This window comes from Opisthocomus hoazin, chromosome 3, assembly GCF_030867145.1.
Source record: "Opisthocomus hoazin isolate bOpiHoa1 chromosome 3, bOpiHoa1.hap1, whole genome shotgun sequence".
Lineage (NCBI taxonomy): Eukaryota > Metazoa > Chordata > Aves > Opisthocomiformes > Opisthocomidae > Opisthocomus > Opisthocomus hoazin.
Window position 1 is genome coordinate 62,973,785 of NC_134416.1, and position 9,132 is coordinate 62,982,916.

A 9,132-nucleotide genomic window follows, 5' to 3' on the forward strand; every position below is an offset into this window, starting at 1 on the left:
CTTGTAAGAGTCTCCCTTTTCTGGACTTTTTCTGGATGGTAAACACAGAGTATTCCAAGGACTAGTGGACGGGACCAAGTGCCCCAACTTCACTTGTTCATCCACCAATTCTTGGAGATGGGCGAGCTTTTCAGTAGACAGAGGCCATTGGTCCACTCAGATCGGCTCTTTTATCAACCACGTGAGCTTCAGTGTAGGTCTGGATGCGCTGGCTTCAATGGCCGCTGTCAAAAAGGCGTCTGAATGACACAACCCCATTGTGATAATATGTCTCTGCCTAATAGCCAAATAGTAGTATTCAAGACGTAAGGGTGTGCTTGTGCCAGCAACTTACCATCTTGGTCTACAAAGGTAATGAACTCAGTACTCATTTGTGTCGCTGTTGCACCACCGATTCCTGTCACCATGCCCAACACTACCATCAGTGGCCATGACTCTGGTCATTGGGCCCTCGGGATTATAGTAACATCCGCTCCGGAGTCTAACAACATTTTCTGGTCTTTTAGTACAATGCCGTTCAGTCCTTTAATAGTGATCTTTCTTAGGGGCTGTTCTGTGGAAAGAGATTGTACGAATGCCACCAAGGGGGGTCCACTTGAGCCAAAGGCGTCACTTCCCCTATAGTTAGAGTCAGTTAGGAGGACCTGAGCAATAAAAGGAATCAATTGGGCAACCTTGCTGCCTCGTTTGATGGTTAATGGTGGCATGAATACCTTTAACATAATCCCTATTGGGCCTGTGGAATCTGCATCAATTACCCCTGGTAGGACAAAAATTCCCTGTCTAGATGCAGAGGATCGCCCCACCAACAATGCACTCAGCCCATGACCTAAAGGTCCTGTGGCTACCGAGGGGACGACATGCACCTTATCATCTTCTATAGTGATGTCTTGTCTCACGCCCAGATCAACTCCTGCGGAGGGGCTTGTGGCAGCTCGGAGCTCGTCGAGACAGCCATAGCTGTGGGGAACTTTCTTGTCCTCGCGCCCCCCATCCTGGCGCTGCTCTGCCCGTTTCCCGACAGGGGAGTACCATCCTTTTTAAACTGTGACCTGCATTGAGCTGCTTTATGCCCGAACTTGTCACATCTATGGCATGTCCCTGCAAATTCATCAGCCACCACCTTTTGCTTCTTGATCTGAGGACAGTTTCTTTTGTAATGGTCTTCCTCTCCGCAAATAAGACAACCAGTTTTTGCTTTAACACCTCGATTCCGTTTCCCCATTTGCATGGCAGGTCGTAAAGCAGCGGCCATAGGAGCCGCATATATTCTGGCCTTCTCTCTTTCCTCTGCTAAGTGAGGTAATCGGGAACAAGCCTCCACGTACTGACTAAGTGTAGACCCACTAGGTAGGGACGCAATTATCTGTTGACATTGAGTGTTGGCATTTTGAAAAGCTAAATCCTTTCCTACTGCATCTTTTCCTTCACTTGGCAGATTTGGTGCCGCATCTAATGCTTCCTTTAATCGGTCTATAAAGTGCATGCACGGCTCATCAGGACCCTGATGAATCTGCGTATAAGGTAATACAGGCTTCCCAATCTGTGGTAACTCTGTTAAAGCGGCCAGGGCTAAGCTCTGTGACTGTTGCAATAATTGAGGGTGTAGTGCTGCTTGAGCCGCCCCATCACGGAAAGCGCCAGTACCCATGAGCTGGTCTAGTGTAACTACACGTAAAGGATCATCAGTACCTAGGTGAAGGTTTTGCATCATTGTAACCTCACATTTATCCCGCCACTTATCCTTCCACAACATAAAGGCAGTGGGGGACAACACCAATTCTAGCAAGGCTCGGGCACCAGCTGGCACTAATATCTGATTTTTGAAAAAGGTGGTAATCAGCGTCACAATTTGCTTGTTATCCAAACCATAGTTCATTACGTTTTTTTGTAACTGACTCACTGTTTTCAAGTCAAAAGGAGACCATATCCGTTGATTCCCCTGCGTAAACACCGGGAATGCTGTTAAACTGTTTGGTAGCATTTGTCCTTCAATTACTGCATTTTCTATTACCCCCCTCCATCGTTGTCCCATATTAAAATTAGGGTTGCGTATCGGGGGCATCCCGTCTCCACTCCGACCTCCAGCGGCCACACCACCACCCTCAGTACCGCCGGGTCCCTGCAGACCACACCCACCGCGCGCACAATCAAGCTTTTGAACACCGGATGCCCCCCCTCCTTGCTCTCTCCACTTCACGCCCCTCTTCCACGCCTCACGTTCATCATCCCCCACCCCCTTACCGTATTTACTGCGTAAATAGTGATCAGCGTCAGCTAAGCTCATTTCCCCGTCTTCCAGCATCAGCCTAACCTAGCGCTGTTGCGAATTTTCTGGTGGCTTACTTTCGTTAATACTTCCATTATCTGACCCCACTGAAATCACCTCCCTTATCCCATCTGATTCCCCACATATCTGCTGCCCGACTGCTCGCAAACCGTCCGTTATGGCCTGGTGAGCCTTTCGATATGCCTGTTTAATCGTGGCGTTACGGGATCCTTTGTCTAGTTGTTGCATCTCGTCCAACAGCTTTGTCATTTGATCCTGTTGCTTTCTCAATGTGTCCGTAAGTTCACTTTTATGAATCTTTGGGTATAATAATGATGTTGGTCCTTCGGGCGAGTCAGTATCCATTTCTTGAAAATCAGAGTCCGGGAGCGGCACATTCTCCAGCAGTGGTGGAGCTGTAGGTGGCGCTGGTGCCCAGTCTCCCAATTCAATACTCGGTCCTCCCCAAAACTCCATTTCACTAGGACCAACAGGATAAGCGTGAGGCACCGTACAGGGATCTTGATACTCTCTCACGGGTTGGCTGATTGCATAAACAGCTCTCACTGCGGCTGCAGCCACAGTAGCATCGTCCTTCATATCGGCAATCATGTTTTTAACAGTTCGGAAAACAGGGGCTGTCGCACCTCTTTTTTTCCGACCTGCACGGAGTCCCACAAGTCCATCCCAACTCTGTGCCATGCATCCGGATCGAACAGCTGATCCATTGTTGTTATCAGCTTTTGGCAGCGGCACCATAATAATAGTCCTGATATGTCTTCTTCAGTTAACTTAGCGTTGTTTCGATCCACCAATTCCAACAGGCTTTTCAGTGCCGTGTTTTCCAACACTGATACAGTGGAATCCATGCTGCCGATGTTCACGCCCCTCCCGGCGTGCCGCGGATCCACTCCTGCCTTTCTCGGACAGCCTGGTTTACCTCGCCAGCCGGCAGTCTTCTGCGTTCTTCGGCTGTGATAAATCCTCAGGGTCACCACAATGCTGAGTTTCAGCATCCGTGCAAGGACAGGAACGACTCTCACACACACACTGATACGATGCACAGTTGGTTCCTTTATTATTCCACTTCCGTGGTTATATACATTTTTCATATCTGTACACACGATCACGCTTATTCGGATAGGCTACAGACATAAATCACACGCTCTTCACACGTCCCACATTCCCTTATGATTGGTAACTATGCACTAACGCCAATAGCAACAGACTGCCTCCACGTCCTTGAACACATCTTGTTTTTGCTAACCCACACCATGTGTACTATCAGAACTTTCTCAATGGCTATTCTTAGCTGTCTTTTCCAGCAGCCTGTTCAGTTATGCTGTTATGCTTAAGCAGCCTAGTCGTGCTAATTCTCAAGCTACATCGACCCCAACACAGGTCAAGAAACCACAGAGAAGCCAAGTCTGAGGGCCATTTTCCAGGGCAGGAATCCAAGGTTCACATTAAGATTAAAGTAAGTTTATTGCAGATATGGGAATGAGAGATGAACTGAATAAAGGACTACAAGATAGGAAGATAAAACAGATTTTGCATACAGTGCCTCTAAAATCTAACTGTGATGGCAAAGATAATGAATAACTCAGAACGATAGATGGAAATGTCTCAGTTTTATCATAGATAGCATATTTATCGAAAAATCCATGTTCCTACAGTCATAAAGGACTCTCACTCACTTTTGAGAGTGGACACTGTGATATAAAGGAACGTGAAAATTTCTTAACTTTAGCCATAAATTACAAATTCTGTGGTTTAAGCCTTATTTGTGCATAAGTGATCACTAATGAATTAATCAGAAAGTGTTTGTGCTGCTTCTAGGAGTAAGAGTGATAGGTTTGTTAGCAGTTACTGAGAATGAACAAGTTAACACTTCTTCATTCTCAACAGTGAATACAGTGAATGCATTCCTCTGTGCTTTGTTGTATTGATTTCTTCTGAAGGTGCTGACAAGGATGTTGTTTTACTGAGAATGGACATCACAAAGGAGGCAAGCTAACAAAAATTACAAAAAGCTAAAAGAAAATCTCGTTACAGCTGCTATTCTGTTCAAGCTCTTAGAGAGCCGAGTACTTCAGAATAGTATGATTTAAAAAGAATGCATGAATAAATATCACCCTTCGTCTTCTTTTGTTAATCATGTTTCCTTTAAATATCAAAAGTATATTCAATGAATTCTGTCTATACAGAATGAGCTTATTCTCATTCACTCTGCTGCTTTCTTACTTCCCACACAATGAAGAGGAGTATCTTTAAGAAGATGTAGATTATACTGATTTTTCCCTCATGATTTGTGGGGTAGGTTATAGGTTTGCATTTTTTATGTTTTGTGTGGTATATACTCGCTTACAGCAGTGTACAATGAAAGTCAAGTAAATTTGCCTCAGTCAACAACATCCACTCACACCAGAGAAACAGGCTTTTTGAACTGAATACAAAAAGAGTCTGGGTAATGTGACAAACTTTATATTTACCTGGCAATAATCAGAAATTGAACCAAAATATTAGCTGATGATAGATAAACCTTAAATCAATAAAGAAAACCTATTTCTCCAACAAGTTATGAACACTTAAAAATGAGGTTGTAAATCTTCAAATAATCTTGAATACTGATTCTCAGTAGAAAAATACAATTACTTATAGCTAGCATTCTATGTATTTAACACAATATCTGTATGACTTTATCAGTTTGCAGCTACTGCTCCCTAACAAACCTGTCTGTCATTCTCTCACTGGCTCTGAAGACTCAGCAGCAATAGAAGCAGGTTTCCAGGCTGGCAGACTATCTCACAAGTTCTTGTTTCCAGTTTTTGTATCTATTTACAATGGCTAGTTCACTCCACGGCTCATAAAAAGTGTTCTTTGAGAGAGCTGCTCATGAGACAAAATCTAGGCCCATGAAGAAATAGCTGTTATTTTCCTGTATTCTAATGAAAACTACTTTGTGACACCATTCTGTAAACTGTGCAACGGAGGGAAGGGAGGGGAAATTATGTGATATAATGAATATATTCAGTGTACATTTGTTTTTTTTTTACTGTTTTAACTTCTGTGGCAGACTGCCAGAGTGGCTCATAAATTAATCAGCCAAAGGCAGATATTATCCACTTTTGTGAGTTTCATGATCTTGGCTCAGTCTCTAGAAACCTGTTGCTGTCTTCTCTGCCTTTGGCCAACATATAGCTCTCTAAAATGGGGTGGGTGTGAAAGGATTGCTGAGGACTCCACAAACAATTACACCACATAATTTCTACAATATATTTTAATGTGTTAAATTAGATAGTCTGCATTTAGTTATTGTAGAGGAATTCTCCCTTCCCATTTAAATTTTCTTCAAATCAATGTGTCTGTTTGAAAACAGTTACCTTGTAGGCATTGTTCATTTCGGGGCAGGAGATGGAGGTAGATCAATAGAGCTTCCTCATCAGTCTCCCATTTTTTCAGAAAAGCACACTGGATTACTGTTCAAAAATGAGAAAAGAAACGATGAGTGCATTTTTCCTTTAGAATTCTGCCTTGTTATTGTTTTCACCAGTGCAACAGTGAAAGATTGTAGCACATCATGAAAAAGTAAATTTTCTGTTTTGAACTTCACAAGGCATTTAGCTGTGTAAAAAGCCAGAAAAAACCCCCACTCTTTTGTTTTTATTATTAAAAGGAAGCCTGTAATTTACTATGAAATTAATTACTATTTTACTTATAAAATTCTAGAGATTTCACTGGGATACCTATACAGAAGTGATAAGGAGAATTGTTTGCGGTTTTTCCCTCCCTTCTTAAAACAAAGTAATAGTACTAAAACTTAAGGCACATGATTTATTTCCTGATTGCTGTGTCACAAAACAGAGACATTCATGAACAAGCATGAGTATATGTCATGGTTTAACGTGGCAGCTGGTAACTAAGCACCAGACAGCCCCTCACCCCACCCCCACCCCCCCCGCAGTGTTATGGGGAGGACAATGGACAAAAAGTAAACCCGTGGGTTGAGATAAAGTCAGTTTAATAAGACAACAAAGGAAGGAATAATAATCATAACAATAATAACAATAATAAGTATAATAATAAGTATAATAAGTACAGTAATTATAATAAAAAGAAAAATAATGATAACCATAATGGTAAAGAATATTCAAAACAAGTAATATACAATACAGTATTTCTCACTGCCATATGACCAATTGTGTAGCCAGTCCCCAAGCAACGACTGTGAAACTTGCAGAACCTGCAGAACTCACGGATCCCTGCCCGCTGGCCAACCCCCACTCCTATACTGAGCGTGATGTCTATGCTATGGAATATTTCCATTGGCCAGCTTGGGTTAATGCCTGGCTATAATTGCTCCCAGCTCTTGTAGACCTTCTCATTAACTGATCATTGGACACTGAAAAAAATGTCTTTGATTGCTTAGCAACAACTAATAACATCGGTGTAATTTCAACATTTTTCTCATACTAAATCCAAAACACAGCAGCTACTGGGAAGAAAATTAACTCTAACCCAGCTGAAACCAGGACAGCATAGGTAAACGGAAATACTTTTTAAGATTTTTTACATTTGCAAATTCTCCATTTGATAATTACAGATTTATTCTCAAAACCAACACAATACTACAAGAAAGTAATATCTTAAAGTTATTCATAGTAAGAGTTTTTCTCCTTCAGCAGCAAGAAAAAATATGAATTATTCCTGTGTATGTGTCAATACTGACTGAGAAGGACTTAATAGTTATCTTACAAACGTTATGAAAAATTTTACTTCTGTGATGCTGGAACAAGAAGTTATCAAGCTTAGTCAACTTTCTTTATGACTTGGAAAAACCTTAAATAAAACTGTTTTTCTTTACAAAACAAGAGTATCATGGGTGTTTTAGAGGGTCTTCTACATAGTTAATGTCTCTTCTCTTGACAGCACAAACAATGTATTACAAAGTTTTATATATTTTTACAACTGAATAGTACACACATTTCAGTTTGGGCATTAGAGATTGCTGTGATGAGAGTATTTAGAAGACTGATAAATCAGACTGACTTCAAACTTCAAGAACTAAACTTTAATGGATTCATTCATTCATTAACAGCACACTGCATGCTAGTGGTTTTCTCCTACACATTAATAATCATTACCACTATGTACTCACTACTTACACAAAACTGTAACTCCTTAACAGTTATGTCTGAAGTTAGTGGTGACCACACTTGTGTCCCGGAGCTGATGCCATATTGGTCAAATTGATCATCGTGGTCCTTAGTGGTCCTGAGCTCCAAGGCCAAGGTGACCAGGCTGGAGAACCCTTTGGTGAGATAAATCAGAGAACAGACTACTGTCTTCTCCATCCTTCCTCAATCACTGTTGGTGTGCCAGCCTGCCCTCTCTCACTTTTCTCACCAAACACTGTTTATTCTGCTTTTGGTTTTCTCATTGATTCTTCTGCGGTATTTGGCAGGATGTCCTGCCTATTCACAGTCCTTTCTGCTTGTCTTGTTCTTAGTCTTGTAGCTTCTCAGATATCTTATCCCTTCGGCTACACCCATCCTTCTTAGCCCCATTGATGGTCACAATGCTCTCATATTAACATAAAATGCTTATACATTTATCCTGGGTTCGGCCAGGATAGGGTTAATTTTCACCAGAAGTCAGGAGGGGACACAGTCGGGAGGGCTGACCCAAACTGGCCACACAGAACAGGGTATTCAATACCATGTGCTGTCATGCTGGGTTCTGAGTGGGGGAGCTGGCTGGGAGGGAAGTTTGTTGTGTTTCGGGAGCGTGCTGGGCATTGGGCCGTGAGAGTTGCTCTGTGCATTCACGCTGTTTGTTTTGTATATTCTTTTTATCAGTATTATCGTTGTCACTGTTCGCTTCATTTGCTCTTTCTGTTAAACTGCCCTTATTCCGACCCACGAGTTTTGCCTTTTTTCTTTCCACTCTTCTCCCCACCCCATCAGGGGGAGGGGCAACAGAGCGACCGCGAGATCCTTTGTTGGTGACAGGGGCCAAACCACAACAACATTGTGTCTGGCTATGTCATCTCAGTGTTACAAAACACTTATATGTTGTTGTTGGTTTCACTATTTTAGTGTGTTTACATTTGGGTTCAAGGTAAACTAGTTTTAATTGTATCCAGATTAATGCATTTAGAAATTATAGGTGGTACAGACAGGCCTCTTCTTCAGATACAATTATCAAGGAACTCAACTGGCCACAGCTGCAGAATACAAGGTACTTTCTGCCCCAGAAATATGCTTAACTTATGCTGTGCACTGAGTTGCCACTATCCACAAAATTGCAAAGATTTTGTGAAACTTTTGTCACTCTCTGAAAATGTGTAGCTCTGTTTTTAAATGTTCACCTCATCAATAATTCCTAATTATAGAATATAGTGGATGTTCTTTTATGGCCCTGAGCACTTCAAAGAAAGGTACCATCATATATAAGACTGCGGAAACACATGGACTTTGCCATTTAGGTGAAATCATACAGCAATTAGTCTATAGGCAGAGGAAGGAAAAGATTTAAAATAAAATCTTGAATTATTAATATGATTAAAAAATGGCCAACAGCTATAAAAAAAGGAAAAGATGATGTGGTACATTACTGCAATTTTTAAATAGGATTGAGATGTGGGGTTTTTTTCAAATTGAGATAATTAAATATGCCATGTAGAGATTAAATAATAAAATTACTATATCGACAACTAATTTTATTATTAGTTTTTCACTTCTACACGTATTTTATCACCTAGGTTTGATCCTACTTTCTGATTTTCAGCAATATAATGTCTGTGATGAAGTATCACAAAACATGTGATAGAGTTTAATTAACTTATAACCCCATTGAAAAGT